Genomic DNA, 16,292 nt, shown 5'->3' on the forward strand with positions numbered 1-16,292 from the left:
CAAGCAGAGGGAGCAGCAAGCAGAGCAGGCAGAGGGAGCTTGATGTGGGACTTAATCCCAGGACCCTAGGATGATGACCTGAGCTAAAGGCAGATACTTAACTGAGCCACCCAGGTATCCCTCTTCTCTAACAATTTACTCCAGTCCTTCTCTGGGGCAACCTGGCTCTTTTTTTTCCCTTTCCCCCTCTCAAAAGTTGAACAAAGTTCTCTTATTTCATGCCAAGTAGCTTCATGAGCTTCCCTGAATTCTGGGAACCAGCTGATACACATCTAGGGTCTTCTACCCCAAACAATTATCAAAATATCTGGCCAAGCTAAGGCAGGAATCTCTCAACAGGGCTTCTGGTGAATCAAGTTTCCTTCACATTTTTTTTTTTTTAAAGATTTTATTTATTTATCAGAGAGAGAGGGGGAGAGATCAAGCACAGGCAGACAGAATGGCAGGCAGAGGCAGAGGGAGAAGCAGGCTCCCTGCTGAGCAAGGAGCCCGATGTGGGACTCGATCCCAGGATGCTGGGATCATGACCTGAGCTGAAGGCAGCTGCTTAACCAACTGAGCCACCCAGGCGTCCCAAGTTTCCTCCACATTTTTATATGTATCTTTGTAAATGCCTAGAAAGTTGCTAGGAAACTACCCCAAACATACTTCATAATATTATTTTGTGGATAGTGAAACTAAGGTTGGTCAGGGTTTTTTTTTTTTTTTTTTTTAAGATTATTTATTTATTTATTTGACACAGAGAGAGATCACAAGTAGGCAGAGAGGCAGGGAAAGAGTGAAGGGGAAGCAGGCTCCCTGCTGAGCACAGAGCCCGATTCGGGGCTCGATTCCAGGACCCTGAGATCATGACCTGAGCCAAAGGCAGAGGCTTAACCCACTGAGCCACCCAGGCGCCCCCTGGTTGGTCAAGTTTTGCAGGGCATCAACTTTCAATTTGAATTTTCTGTATTGTTTCAAAATGTTTAAAGTTATTGTGTTAGCTTCCTAATACAAATACAATTATAATACAATTAGCTGCTGTAACGAAGTAACACAAACTGAGGAGCTTAAAACAACAGAAATTTATTTTCTCAGTGCAGGAGTCTAGAAGTCTGAAAATTAAGGTGTCAATAAGGTTACACTCTCTTTAAGGTCTCCAGGGAAGAATGCTTGTTTCTTCCAGCTTCTGGTAGCCCCGATTTTTCTTTAACTTTTGACAGCCTAACTCCACTCTGCTCCCATCTTCACATAGCCATCTTTCTGTTTTTGTCTCTTCTTCTTATAGGGCCACTAATTATACTGAATTAGCTCACCCTAATGACCTTACTTTGATCACATCTGTAAAGAACATATTTCCAAATGAAGTCATATTTATGGTGGGGGAGGATATTTGAGGGGACACAGTCAGCCTACAATATTTATTTAAAAAAAATTTAATGGCAATATTCTATCAAACAATGTCCTTGGTCTCTTTAAAACATCAGTATCATGAAAAATTGGGGGAGGAACTTTGAAGATTAAAAGAGAGTTAAGAAACATACACAAGGGGCGCCTGGGTGGCTCAGTGGGTTAAAGCCTCTGCCTTAGGCTCAGGTCCTGATCCCAGGGTCCTAGGATCAAGCCCCGCATCAGGCTCTCTGCTCAGCAAGGAGCCTGCTTCCCTTCCTCTCTCTCTGCCTGCTCTCTGCCTACTTGTGATCTCTGTCAAATAAAGAAATAAAAATCTTAAAAAAAAAAATACACAAAATGCCTTGCTTGAAATCTGATTGAATCCTGGTCTGGGGGGAAAAAAAAAGCTGTAAGGATTTGTTTTAACAACTGTCAAAATTTAAGTATGGACTGGTACTAGGTATCAGGGAATTATTGCTAATTTTTCTAGTTGTGATAATGTTATTGTTCTTGTGCTGGGGAAGTTGTTATTCTTAGGAGATGCATGTTGAAGTACCTAAGGGTAAAGTATAATGACTGCATCCTACTTTCCTCACGCTTCAGAGGGAAAAAATCACAATATAGAGGAAACAAATATAGCAGAATTTTTAAAATATGACTGATCCTGTCATGCCCATGTCATATTCAGCTATTTTAACTTGAATTTAAGCATCACATAAATTTTCAGCATTTATCATATACCTTAGAGAAACGAAAAAAAAACATCGCGTATGGGTATGCAATGTACTATTCTTTGAAGTTTTCTGGTCGTTTGGATATTTTTTATTTTTAAAAAATTATTTTATTGGGGCATCTGGGTGCCTCAGTAATTAAGCTTCTGCCTTCAGCTCAGGTCATGGTCCCAGGGTCCTGGGATCCAATCCTGCATCAGACTCCCTGCTCCACGGGAAGCCTGCTTCTCCCTCTTCCACTGTTTGTGTTCTCTCTCCCGTTGTCTCTCTCTGTCAAATAAATAAAATCTTTAAAAAAATGATTTTATTTATTGACTTGAAAGAAGGCAAGAGAGCATAGAGAGGAAGAAGCCAACTCCCCACTGAGCAGAGAGAGCCCTACATGGGGCTCAAGGGAGTCTGGATCCCAGGACCCTGAGATCATGACCTGAGCAGAAGCCAGAAAATGGACTGAGCCACAGAGGTGCCCCGTGGATATTTTCATAACAACTTTGCGGGGAAAAACTATTACAAACGAAAACTTTCCAGCCATCCCCAGTTACCATGTATAAAACACGAACTCTTTAGCGTAACTGCTGATTTCCGCATCATCACCTCAGTTCATTATCCCCAGAGTACATTTTGCATATTATATTGAAGCAAGGATAACACATAACTAACTTTAGATTTCTTCCTCCCTTGCCAGAGGTTTCTATACTGTTTGCCCCTCCCCGCCGCCCCCCTACCCGCGCGTCAACTTTTTTCAAATTCCAGTTCAGATGTCAACTCCTCCGTAAAGATTTCTTCCCACATTACTCTTTCAAGAAGAGTGCTCCTTTTCTTGAACAGTTATTCATTATTGCACCGGAATATAAACCCCTTGAGCCCGGGGGCCGGGTTTACCGAATTGGGGCTGGCACACGTTAATTTAATAAACGTTTGCTGAAAGTAAATAAATTCAGTTCGGCCGTGTGGAATCCTCAAATTCCGTGTTTCCCCCCAAACCCTTAATTTCCAAGCATGATGCTTGAAACTGCGTAATAGCTAAAACTGGGTTATCCGTTTTCTCTGTATGTAACTTTGGCACAGAACCCTCAACGACATATGAGGCGCGGGGCGCCCCGCTGCATTCCCTGCTCGCGTTTGGAAGCACAGACATCATCCGGTGCTGAAGGCCATTTCTCTCGATCTGTTTCGAAGCAGAGCTCGCGGACCGCCGCTTCAGCCTTCCGCTTTCGGGGCCGACGCTTGCCGGGACTTCACACGCTGCTCCGAGGCTCCTGCCGGCGTGGAATCGGACCCCCCGAGGACGCCGGGGACAGCGCGTGCCTGCGGCCTTCCGACAATGTTCCCCCCAAGGCGGCCGCCTCGTGTCCTTTCGCGAAGTCACCAGAGGGGCAAAGAGCCCAGCGTGAGTGACGTGAGCTAATCGCCAGGGAAAGGTTTCACCCCCAGCGCGGTCGCTCAGGGCTGGCCAGCTCGCTTGGCCCCTCCTCCTGGCGGGGGCACTGGCCCGCCCACCGTTTCCACATTGCCCAATAGGCGCGGATGCGGCTCCAACCGCGGCCGGTGGGGGAGGTGTTCGGCGGCCAGACGCTGAGCGGCCGTTCACGTCAACGTGGTGACGTCACGCGTAGACGCACCTGTCGGGCTCCCTGGTGCTGCTGTTTCTCTTCCCCTTCCGTGGCTCGGGGCCGGTCTGGTCCGGAACCCACAGCCCCTTTTTCACAGTCCCAGTCCGCCCGCGGCCGGGATTTGGCCTGCGTTAGGAGGGAAGAGGGTGTGGTGGGTTGAAAGGCATTCTACTTCATTTCCGAGTTGGAGCGTCGATTCAGGTTTAGTCTTTTAAGAGGGAAGTGAGGTTGGAGATTTTTATTTTTAATTTTGGGTGGAAGCAGTTGACTTTAGGGCCCTCCAAAGCAAGCGGATTTAACTTAATGATTCTCCAGTGTTTGAAGGAGGACAAAAAAGGTCCCACCTGGCAAAATTTCTGTAACCTCTTCAGTAGAAAACCCAAGGTATCTTTTATATTGCAGTAGTTTTTGTTGTGTCGAGCTTTCTTCAGGTGGAGCTCCCAGGGTAGTTAGGTTTTTAGCTTTGAAACAGATGCAGAATCCAAAGGCAGCGCAAAAAACAGCCACCGATTTTGCTATGCCTCTGAGCTGCAAGGTGAGTTGCATTGTATGAGTGAAGATTCGTTAGCTGTTATGTTCACAGATTTTGGGTCAGCTGATGCCAGGGCTCTCGTCTTGGTTGTCTTATAACAGATACCTACATGATGTCAAACCTACACGGATTAGGTATATACCCTCGGACGTTCTTTTAAGATTCCGCCTACTTCCTTTAGGAACTGTCGAAGGACCTTTTAATAGAGTGCAAGTAGGTCCCAGGAGAAGATAAATATTGAACTCAGAGAGTGGGTTTTACCTTTGCTAAATTGCCCAAATATAATACTGTTTTTCTATCTTTAGTCTAAATTTATGTGTTCTATCAAGACATAATTTGTGTATATGTGTAACATTTGTGTTTTGATCTTGAACTTTGATTAGAAACTATCTTAGAATCTCAAATAATTTCCCCATATAATAGGCTTTATTTGTATAGTATTTAAAAGTGGAACACAGGAAGTTAATTACTTATACATATGTATAAGATTTCTGAAATTTCTTTTTCTTTTGGAGGGAAAAAAACCCCTTATTTATAAGAATTGGATCAACCATTTTCTTTCCTTTTTTTTTCTTTTTGATAATTCAGAAGTTCACTATATAAACTTTTTTGATCCATGCAATTAAGTTAATGCAGCATCATTGTGGCTTGTGTCATTGATTGTTGGATTTTTCCAGAAATGCTTTGCTTTTCATCTCTGAACAGTTTAATTTAATTTACAAGATTCTTTTTTTGACGAGGTCGGTATGGAAATAGTTTAACTTATGTCAATTTTATGTGCCTTTGTGAGTCACTAGAAAATGCTATCTGTGTAGCCCAAGAGTACCTGTAAGAGTGCTAATGTATATATTGTTGATTTTCATCTTAAAAGGTGCTGGTGATTGTTGCTGCATAGTGTGGCTTAAAAACCAGGTGTGTGACTTACAGATACTTTCTCAAATTGAGTATGCTTTTATGACCTCTGGTTGATAGGAACAGCCACTATTTGCAGAATCCATGCCAACACCCTCCCACACCCTACCTCCCACACTCTTCAAAGACTGATTTTTTGCTTGGAAAATGTGTCAAATAATTTTAAGAGGTCAATAGAACTATATAGTACTTATATTTTGGAAATTGTGTCTTAAGCATGTGTTTCCAATCATATAGTTCATTAAGAATGTAAAAATCCAACTTGGTAATGGGTATATACAGTTCAGTGGAAAAGATTTGCTGAGATTATGGTTTTATGATAATAAATTGGCTATTTTCCAGGTTGTATTGGTGGTAGGCTTTCCATTTCCTGTTCTGTAACATGTTGGTAATAATTTTCAGACCACTCAGGGAGCCAGATTTGATCTCTGTGGTGGGTCAGATATCAAAGCAGTATTCTGTGGCATTTGGGCACTCTCACTGCTTTGTAGAACTTTCATCGGAGTTTTTAGTGAAACTTATCAGCAGTGATGTAACACATATAAATGTTAATATTTATTAAGTGATTTCTGTGGTTTTGGATCATTTGTGGTTTTTTTGTGGATTATCTCAATTATCACGCCAACCCCAGGAAACTGGTATTTTGTTTTCCTGTTGTACAGATGTGGAAACTGAGGCACAGAGGATTTAATTAACTTGCCCAAGTTCTTAGTAAGTGTCACAACCGGTAGTATGATTTCAGAGCTCTTGCTCTCAATAGCTGCAGTATATTTCATGTAACACTAGTCAAAATTTTAGAGGAAAAGTTAGGATGAGAGATACGGTACCGTCGGTTCATTTATTTTTCAATTATAAAAATAATTTAAAATTACAGAAACTGGAAAATATTTGAAACCTTTATTCTACTCTAATAAAGTTTTTTTGTGTGTTTTCTCATACTCACACTCATATGTGTATGTAGACATTGTGGCTATGATTTGTGTTGATTTTTAAGGATGAAATTTTCTTCACTTAAGTATAAATTGTAGGATCAACCCATGTGGGGAAACTGCCCATTTGCATTGCTAAATACAGAGATTTGATCTGCGTCTTTGACTGGAACCAGTTAAATAAATATATTCTTTGCCCTTTTGAGAAGTGGTTGAACAGTTTGTCTTGTACAATCATGAAAATTACTTAGTTTTCAAAGAGTAAGTCTTCCACATCATCTTTTTGTTGGATTATTGTTTGCCTTTCATTTTTTTATAGTCTAAGCTTATATTTTTAAAATTTTTTTGTTTTTCTTTTTGTTTTTACTTCTAAAGTTATCTAGTATTTTTAACTTTTGAATGGCTCCAAAATTTCTTATGAATCTAGGAAACTTTCTTTAGAGAAAACATCTGCTTCTTTTAGAGGGTTATTCATTTAATACTTTTTTTGAAGAAAAACATAAGCACAACAACTTGGACATGGAACTAACTTAATAGTAGAGACAAAATATCAATTTATTACTGCTTTTGGGAGAAATCAGTTTCATTATTGTTATATCTTGTATGTGGTGACAATTTGTATCAGAATAAATACTTTATTACTATTGCAATGTTCTGACCTAAGTTTTGTGATGTTGTATGGAGTAGAGGGGTCATTCTTTGGTAAAGTAAATTTGAGAAACTTTTCATAAATTTTGGTCACGCAGTTAGTGTTTACCACAGATTTTCTCAAGAGCCTTTCCTTGCTGTTAGCCATTACAGTTCTAGAATGGGGTCTGCTCTGTTAACCAAACTTACTTGACTGTGAAATCTTTTACTGGACTTGTATTCTGTGCACATCTCATCTTCAGATAATTTTGTTGGCTTCTTGGCTCCATAGCTTGATTCATGCCAGTAGTTTTGCTTCAGTTAACTTCTCCCATGTCTGCCCCATAAAATACCACTTATCTTTTAAGGTCAAACTCAAGTGTGACCTTGAGTCAAGTGACTCCAAAGAATGCTTCTCACCACCAGTCACACTGGGATGAGAGCTATTTCTTTTCGAGCTCTTAAAACACTACTGCTGTCTTCTGTTACATCTCTCTTGTATTGCTTTTTATTGTATGGCTATACATTACCTTCTGGGAAAGTATTACAGCATCCCTTTTGAGGACTGTATGTAATGCAGTTTATGTTGAACTTGACCTGAAAGCTGTAGGACCTATGCAATCATGATGCCACTAATCAATAAAAATTGTGTTTAGGGGCACCTGCTGGCTCTGTCTGGAGAGCATTGCTTCATTTTGATTGTTGACCATTACTTAGCAATAGTTAGAATATGTATATGAGATGCTTAAAGTATTAACATGAAAATGCTCCTTACACACAAGTGGTTAGATCAGTCAGCATTTTATTTCTCTGCCATCATTGCTTGTGAAACTTGTCTGTCTCTCTAGTTACTAATATTTGGGATTTTCTTTCCTTTTTTCACTGAGATTGTGCCTTTTTTCCTGTTTAGCTTACCAGTCAGCCAGAGAGCTGACTGATAACGGCTTAGAAACTTAGCCATGGTCCTTAGCCCTACCTAGTCTCCCTTACAAGAGAGGCAAAACTTTATTGGGAGCTATGGAAAATTGGTGTACCTATTTACCTATGTACTGTGTGAGTCCCTTAGCCACAGATTTACAGAGTCTTCCTATTTCTGCTCCCACCCTCCGGTTCTGGTGGGGTTCTACTTAGTGTCTGGAATTTGGGTTCTAGATTTTTGAACTGAATGAAGGTAACTATTCCCTTCATTGTAGTCTGGCCCAGCAGAACTGAAGTCAAAATGTGTAATCCTATAGTTGGAAAGAACACTCCTGTCTTGAGTCCCATAAGATGTAGGAGACTAAAATTTGTTTCTTCCAGCTGTTTTAAATCAGTCAGGTCAGAAACCTCGCAGATATCTTGGGTTTTTTCTTCACTGTTCCTCACAATTTATTAGTTAACCTTGCCCTCTTAACTATTTCTCAGAATTTTTTTGACTCCATATTGTGATGTCTTACGTTATTTATGCCTTCAGTATCTCATGTTTAGGATTGTTCAAGGTTCTACTGGAATTAGAGTCACCTGACTTCCAGTGTCTTGCTCTTCTGTCTTCTATACTGGGGCTACTGATGGCTTGCTAAAATTCAGTTGGTCATGTGGTTTGTCTTAAAAACTCTTAATGGTTTCTCATGTGTATAAATGAGTAAATAAGTTCCTTTGCACAATGTATGAGCTCTTCCCTTTCTGATCTGGCCTGTGTCCACCTCTCCAGCTACTCTCTTGTTCCTTACCTCTTATTTAAGCCACCCAAGCAGGTTTTGTTACTATGCTGCTGTGTTTTCACATGTACTTTTTTTCCCTGTTTGTACTAACTTTTCACCTTATAGTTAGCCCAGTTCACTCATCCTAATCCTTCAATACTAAGCTTAAACATTCCTTTATTAAATGTTCATAGACTTTTCCAGGTAGCATACTTATGCCTTTTTAGTGTTGTCCACATACCTTGTATATTCCTCTCCTTTGATATTTGTCATACCATACTGTAGTTATTTATATATCTTTTACCTTCACTACTTTGGGAATAGGGACCAAATTTTACTCATTACCCCAGTACCTGGCTTTGTGCCTGGTACGTGATAGGTACTGAGTAAATGGTTTTCGGATAAATTAATAATCTGACAGCTAATTTTGGCTGTGAGGGAGATGATGATCCTACAAGCTGAGAGAGGGAGTGTAGGAGGACAAGCAAGTTTGGGGCAAATATTTATTCAGCTTCAGTTTTGTTGAGTTAGAGTTTACATATAGCATCCAAGTAGAGATGCGCTATTTGTTTGTTACCAGTTTTTATTTATTAATCGTATAAATTTTAACTGCTCCAGCAAGATTTTGTAGATATAGATAAGATTATAAAATTTATATGGAAAGGCAAACTAGAACAGCTAAAGCAATTCTGAAAAATAAGAATAAAGTGTGACAAATTAATCTGTCCAGTTTCTAGGCTTATTTCAGAGCTAGAGTAATTGAGTCTGTGGTATTGTTGTAGGTATAGACACATAGATCAGTGGAACAGAACATAAAACTGTGAAATAGACATACACAAATATGCCCAACTAATTTTTGACAAAGGCAAAAAATAATCAGTGAGAGAACTTTTTTTTTTAAAAAAAGATTTTATTTATTTATTTGACAGAGATCACAGGTAGGCAGAGAGGCAGGCAGAGAAAGGGGGAAGCAGGTTCCCTGCTGAGCAGAGAGCCGGATGCGGGGCTCGATCCCAGGACCCTGGGATCATGACCTGAGCAGAAGGCAGAGGCTTCACCCACTGAGCCACCCAGGTGCCCTGAGAAAGAACTTTTTTCAGCAAATGCTGTTGGAACAATTGGATATCCAAATTTAAAAAAAAAAAAAAAAAAAAAAGGACTTCAACCTATGCCTTAACACCATATATAAAAACTCATGCCAAATGGATCATGGGCTTACAAATAAAATATAAAACTGTAAAAAATTGAGAAGAAAATCTTTGGGAGGTAGATTTTTAAAGATTTTTTTATTATTATTTTTTATTTGACAGACAGATCACAAGTAGGCAGAGAGGCAGGCAGAGGGGGAGGGGGAAGCAGGCTCCCTGCTGAGTAGAGAGCCTGATTGCAGGGCTTGATCCCAGGACCCTGAGATCATGACCTGAGTTGAAGGCAGAGGCTTAACCCACGGAGCCACCCAGGCGCCCCTAGGTTTTCTAGATAACACCAAAAGTATAATCCATAAAGGAAAAATTGACAAATTGAACTTCATCAAAGTTAAATCTTTTTGCTCTGTGATAGACCCTATCAAAAAGAAGAAAGTCAAGGGCACTTGGCTGGATATATATTTTAAAGTATAAAACTTAACAGTAAAAAAAGCTATCCAATTAGAAAATGGGCAAAATATATGAATAATCAATTCACTGAAGAGGTTAGACAGATAGCAAATAAGCACATAAAAAGATGTTCAACGTGATTAGCCATTAGGGAAATGCAAACTAAAACTACAGTGAACTATCACTACACACCTATCAGAATGGCTAAAATAAAAAGTGGTGATGGGATGCCTGGGTGGCTGAGTTGTTAAGCATTTGCCTTTGGCTTATGTCATGAATTGTGCCTGGGAGTCGGAGTCCTTGCTGAGTGGGGAGTCTGCTTCTCCCTCACCATTTGTCTCCCCCACTCCCACCTCATGCTCCCTGTCACACATGTGTTCTCTGTCTCTTAATAAAATTTTTAAAGGAAATGGTGACAGTGGGAAGTGCTGGTAAGGATGTGAAGAATCCAGATCACCCATATATTTATTGTTGGTGGGAATGTAAAACTGGTAGTTCCTTAAAAAACTAAACAGTTCCTTAAAAAGCTAAACATGCAATTACCATATGACCCAGTTTTTGCACACTCTGACTTTTGTCTCAGAGAAATGAAGAGTTAAGTTCACACAAAAACCTGTGCATGGATATTTATAGCAGCTTGACTTGTAATACCCAAAACCCAGAAAAGAGCCAGATAATCTTCAGTGGGTGAATGGTTAAACTATGGTATAGCCATACTGTGGAATATTACTCAGCAATAAAAAGGGAAGAACGGTTGCTACATATATAACAACATAGGTGAATCTCCAGAGAATTATGGTGAGTGCAAATAGCTAACCCAAAAGTAATATACTGTATGGCTACATTTATATGACATACTTGAAATGGCAAAATTCTAGGAACAGAAAATAGATTATGGGTTGCCAGGGGTTAAGGAGAGGTGGTGGTAGGGTTGGAAGAAAGTAGGTGTGGCTATGAAAGGGTGACATGAGGGATGCTGTGGTGATGGACATATCTTGAGTGTACTATCAGTGTCAGTATTTAGATTGTTATACTGTTCTGTAGTTTTTCCAGTGGTGGAAATTGAGTAAAGGGTATACAGGATATCCTTGTATGATTTATTACAACTGCATGTGAAATCACAATTACTTCAAAAAGTTTGATAAAATAACATGGAACACCTAATATATGCCAGGTGCTGTGCTAATGACCATCAAATATACAATGCTGAACAAAAATTGACACCTTGCCAGACCTTATGATATATATTGTAATTGGGAAGATGCTAATTAAATAGTCACATAAATAAGTATAACATTACAACTGTAGTAAGTGATACAAAGGAGAGATCTAAGAACTAACAATGAGGGGCACCTGGGTGGCTCAGTGGGTTAAGCCGCTGCCTTTGGCTCAGGTCATGATCATCCCGGGGTCCTGGGATCAAGTCCCACATGGGGCTCTCTGCTCAGCGGGGGCCCTGCTTCCCTCTCTCTCTCTCTGCCTGCCTCTCTGTCTACTTGTGATCTCTGTCTGTCAAATAAACAAATAAAATCTTAAAAAAAAAAAAAAAGAACTAACAATGAAAATTTGACCTACTCAGGGAAAATTTGCCCAAGTAGTAAGTAGGTCAGGGAGGCTTTCCTTACTAGTTCCGTGACTTTGGGTAAATTATTTAAACTCTGTGCATCAGTTTCCTCATCTTTTAAATGAGTATAATAATAGTACCTAAGCTTTAGGATTGTGATTGTATTTAATCCATATTAAATTTACTCATATAAACTGAGTAAATTTGTGTCATGTTTAGGATGGTGTCATACATATAGTGAACTCTGTTTAAGAGTTTGTTAAATAAAGATACAGTTTATATGAGATCTAAAGAATGCATAGGAAGGTTGGTTGGATGGCAAGGAGAGGGTTTGTTCCAAGTTAAGAGAGCTGTAAAACAGGAAACAGCCTGGTAGGACTGAGACGAAGATCGGTGAGTCCAGAGTACTGCAAGAAGTACTCACTTCAAAATGAAGCTATAGAACTAGGCAGAGGCCAGGCTGCATAGGGTCTTGCCTGCTGTGTTTAAGAGTTTGATAAGGTTGGTGAGAAGTGATTAGGACTTTAATCCGTGGAGTGGGGAGAGATTACTGATCAGACTTGCTTTTAGAAAAGACAATGCTGGCTGCAATATGGAGATCAGATTAGAGGGGGTCAGGATCATTGTATGTTGTGATCATTTAGGAATTTACTGCAGTAGACCAGGCTTTATCCCTGGAGATTTTCATAGGTTATTTCTAATCTTTATAACTGCAAGAATACATTTGTAGGCTACTCTGTGTCTATTATGCTTTGAAATGATTTCAAATACATTTTTTGGCAATTAAAGAGGAAAAGATGATTTTGTAGTATTTTCAGTATTTTTTTTAAGATTTTATTTATTTGACAGAGAGAGAGATCACAAGTAGGCAGGGAGGCAGGCAGAGAGAGAGAGAGGAAGAAGCAGGCTCCCTGCTGAGCAGAGAGCCTGATGTGGGGCTCAGTCCCAGGACCCTGGGATCATGACCTGAGCTGAAGGTAGAGGCTTACCCCACTGGGCCACCCAGGTGCCCCTTCAATATTTTTTTTTTTAAGATTTTATTTATATATTTGAGAGAGAGAGAGCATGAGAGGGGAGGGTCAGAGGGCGAAGCAGACTCCCCGTTGAGCAGGGACCCCCCCCAATGCAGAACTCGATCCCAGGACCCTGAAATCAAGACGTGAGCAGTTGCTTAACCCACTGAGCCACCCAGGCGCTCTTCAGTATTTTTAATATGCATAATTTCAGCTGCAGTATTATGGTTTAAATCAATTTCTGTGAGCAAGCCTGGGAATTGAGTTTAGAACTTTAAAAGAATTATTACTGGTATCTAGAGTTCTTCTGTGCATTTCCTTTATGCTCCCATAGAATTTTGGATATCATGTAGCAGTGCTGTTCAGTACAAGTATTTGTGCTGCACATGTGAGCCACATGTAATTTCATTTTTTAAGCCGTATTAAAAAGGTAAAGAGAAAACTAATTTTAAGTCATGTAACTCAAAATATCTGAAGTATTATTTCAACATGGAATCAACATAAAAATTATTAGCAGAATATTTGACATTCTTTTTTTGCATTAAGCCTTAGAAATCTGGTAGGCATTTTACATTTGAGCACATCTCAGTTTGGACTAGCCATGTTCCAAGGCTACTGACAGTGATTGGTGTACAGCTCTGTGGGTTCCTTGGTTTGTGAGAATAGTTTTTTTTTTTTTTTTTAATTATCAAATTTGTAGAAATAACCCATCAAGCCCCGAGTTTAATAGACTTTTGGAACAGAGTTGGTTGCTCTTATTATAAAGGTGTGGGGGATAGATATCTCAGAGATATTCGTGAAATTAAGTTTTTTTTTTTTTTTCCCCAGAGGGGAGAGAGTGAGAGGGGGTTTCGGGGGTGTCGAGGGGCAGGCAGAGAATTTTAAGTAGGCTCCTTGCCCAACTCAGTCTCACAACCCTGCAGTCATGACTTGAACCGGAATAGGCGCCCCATGCTTCACCCACTGAGCTACCCAAGCACCCCGAAATTAAGTTTTAAAAACATTTTCAAAGAATTAAGTTGCCAGTTATCACTAATGGTTTTTGAGGCACTTTTAAGAATAAATGGAAGAGATATCTTGGAACTTGCTGTTTGAGGTCCCAGTACACAGACATTTGTAATTATTTTAGAGAGATTTTTTAGTGATGAAAAAATTGTAGCCTCCAACTAATGTTTATTGATGTGTGTTATCACATGTCTTAAAGCCCTTCTAGTCTGATCATGAGGTAAAGAAGTGAAGAATGGAATCCTTGTATTTTTTCCAAAATCTTAGCATATGTTGCTTTGATACATCAAAATTAAAAGGATTCTTGGAATTATTCATGCTTATTTTTTTTTTTAAAGATTTTATTTATATGACACAGAGAGAGAGAACACAAACAATGGGAGTGGCAGTCAGAGGGAGAGGGAGAAGCAGCCTCGATGCGGGGTTTGATTCCAGGACCCTGGGATCAGGACTTGAGCCAAAGGTAGATGCTTGCTGACTGAGCCATCCAGGTGCCCCTATTCATGCTTATTTTTTAAAAGGCTTTTGGGTATTTACTCAAGAGCCACAATCTTTAATTTGATTGCCTCTATGGACACTGCAAAGTTCTTAGCATGAGCAGTTGTTTTTATACTATTCTGTTTTAACATTTACCTTAAACATAAAACTCTTGCTTTAATTATGTTCTGACAAATATCGGTAAGTTATAATAGGCTGCCTTTGGTAGAGGTAACCCTAAAACATTAATGATGCAGTAATGCAAAGCAGCGAAGTTTTTCTTTGTAATCTATGTGCTGGTTTTTGGTTATTCTCCCATGACCAGATTAATATTGTTGTAGAGAGCATTTGTTTATTGAAAATTGAATACATTTCTCTTTTTTACGTTATTGACTGAGTAACAATTGGACGTTTTGACATTTGCTATTTGTATATTATGTGCCAGATGCTGTGAATAGAAACATGCTCTTGAGGAGTATTCAAAACTTCACCTTCTCTAACGTAGTCTTTAAGTTAAGAAATTTATAATAATAAATCTGTTAAAAATAGTTTTGGGCAATATTTTATTTTTCTAAAAAGAAGTATAAAATCTTTACAAATAATTTTTAATTGTTGTAGCTCTTTGAGGTTATTTTTCCCTGTGCAGAAGGATGGTTTACTAAGGACAAGAGATTGTCTTAAAACACTTCAAAACCTCAGTGTAGAATTCAGCACTAGAATTGGAGTATGTTTAGTGCCATTACCTTTTATTTTCATAGATAGTTATTATGACATATTCTTGTTTTACAAGGCTTACTGGTTTGACTGCTTTTCTGACTGTATCTTTCAAGTCCCACACATGAACCTTTCAAGGCTATTGCTAATATCTTGAACTCTTTAGATGTTGAGCAGATAAGGTGTATTTAAAAAAATCAAACTATTCAGGAGTCATATTGTTTTTAGAGAGTAAGAACAATGAAAACAAACATTTTTGGTATTATTGCTTTGAAAAAATGAAAATTATTGCTTATTATCATATTTTCTTTTTTTTTTTTTTAAAGATTTATTTATTTATTTGACAGAGAGAGAGATCACAAGTAGGCAGAGAGGCAGGCAGAGAGAGAGGAAGGGAAGCAGGCTCCCTGCTGAGCAGAGAGCCCGATGTGGGACTCGATCCCAGGACCCTGAGATCATGACCTGAGCCGAAGGCAGCGGCTTAACCCACTGAGCCACCCAGGCGCCCCTGCTTATTATCATATTTTCTATGGCTGATACTTGACAATGGACTCTGAAGATTTAAATTTTATAATAATGAAAGGAGAATGAAATTAATACTAAAAAAATTTACAGCATTTTAAAATTAGTACTTCCATCTGGCAAAATACTCAAAAGGGACAAGAGAGTCTCCCTTTTGGACCTGGTACTTCAGTCATTTTGTTCCTTTCTCCTGTAGGCAACTTCCTTGGAAATCACTCCAGAGATAGTCTGTATGTACACAAACAGTTATACACTATATTTCTTCCTCTCCTCTCCCCGACTCCCCTGCCTTTTTTGGATAAGAAACCCTCACATATACTGTAGTATATCTTAAACACTTCTTTATACTTAAAAAAAAAAAAAAGATTTATTATTAGAAAGAGAGAGCATGCATGTGCATGCTCGAGGTCATGCGGGGGGGCGGGCATAGGGAGAGGGAGAAAGAATCCCAAGAAGACTTGTCTGCTGTGTGTGGAGCCCAATACCTGCTCAGTCTCATGATCCATGAGATCATGACCTTAGCCAAAATCATGAGTTGAACACTTAATTGACTGAACCTCCCAGGTATCCCACTTCTTTGTACTTTTACATTTTTAAAAATATTTATTTAAAGATTTTATTTATTTGAGACAGAGAGCAGGGAGAGAGGCAGAGGAAAAGGTGGATGGGCAGAGGGAGACTACTAGCTGAGTTGGGAGCCTGATGCAGGGCTTGATCCCCAGACCCTGAGATCATGACCTGAGCTGAAGGCAGATGCTTAACGAACTGAGCCACCCAGGTGCCCCTTCTCTGTACTTTTTTAACTAAACATTTGATCTTGCAGATTGTTTTATGCCACTTTCCAGAGAAATCCATTCCTTTTTGTAGCTGCATAGTGAGAATGGAATTATTAAATCATCCCAAAAGACATAGAGTTAGCTGTTAGTTGTTGTTACAGTGAATGACCTTAATATTTTTTTAAATATAGAAATCAGAAGTTTCTTTTTGTCCTGTTAAGCTAGGTGGTTT

General features: G+C 39.3%; 1 protein-coding gene across 2 annotated transcripts in view; it reads left to right on the forward strand.

Annotated features, from left to right (window-relative positions):
• Positions 1–3,708: 3,708 nt before the first annotated feature.
• Positions 3,709–16,292, forward strand: part of CLCN3 (chloride voltage-gated channel 3) — a 101,065-nt gene continuing 88,481 nt past the window's right edge. Inside the window, exon 1 of one of the 2 annotated variants that reach the window (XM_004758101.3) lies at positions 3,709–4,250. The gene's annotated coding sequence lies outside the window, so the exon portion shown is untranslated. The remainder of the gene's footprint in view (positions 4,251–16,292) is intronic. The other variant, XM_004758104.3, reaches the window with a different exon arrangement.

The sequence above is a fragment of the Mustela putorius genome, unplaced genomic scaffold (assembly GCF_011764305.1).
Source record: "Mustela putorius furo isolate JIRA1106 unplaced genomic scaffold, ASM1176430v1.1 tig00000242_pilon_pilon_pilon, whole genome shotgun sequence".
Taxonomy (NCBI): Eukaryota; Metazoa; Chordata; class Mammalia; order Carnivora; family Mustelidae; genus Mustela; species Mustela putorius.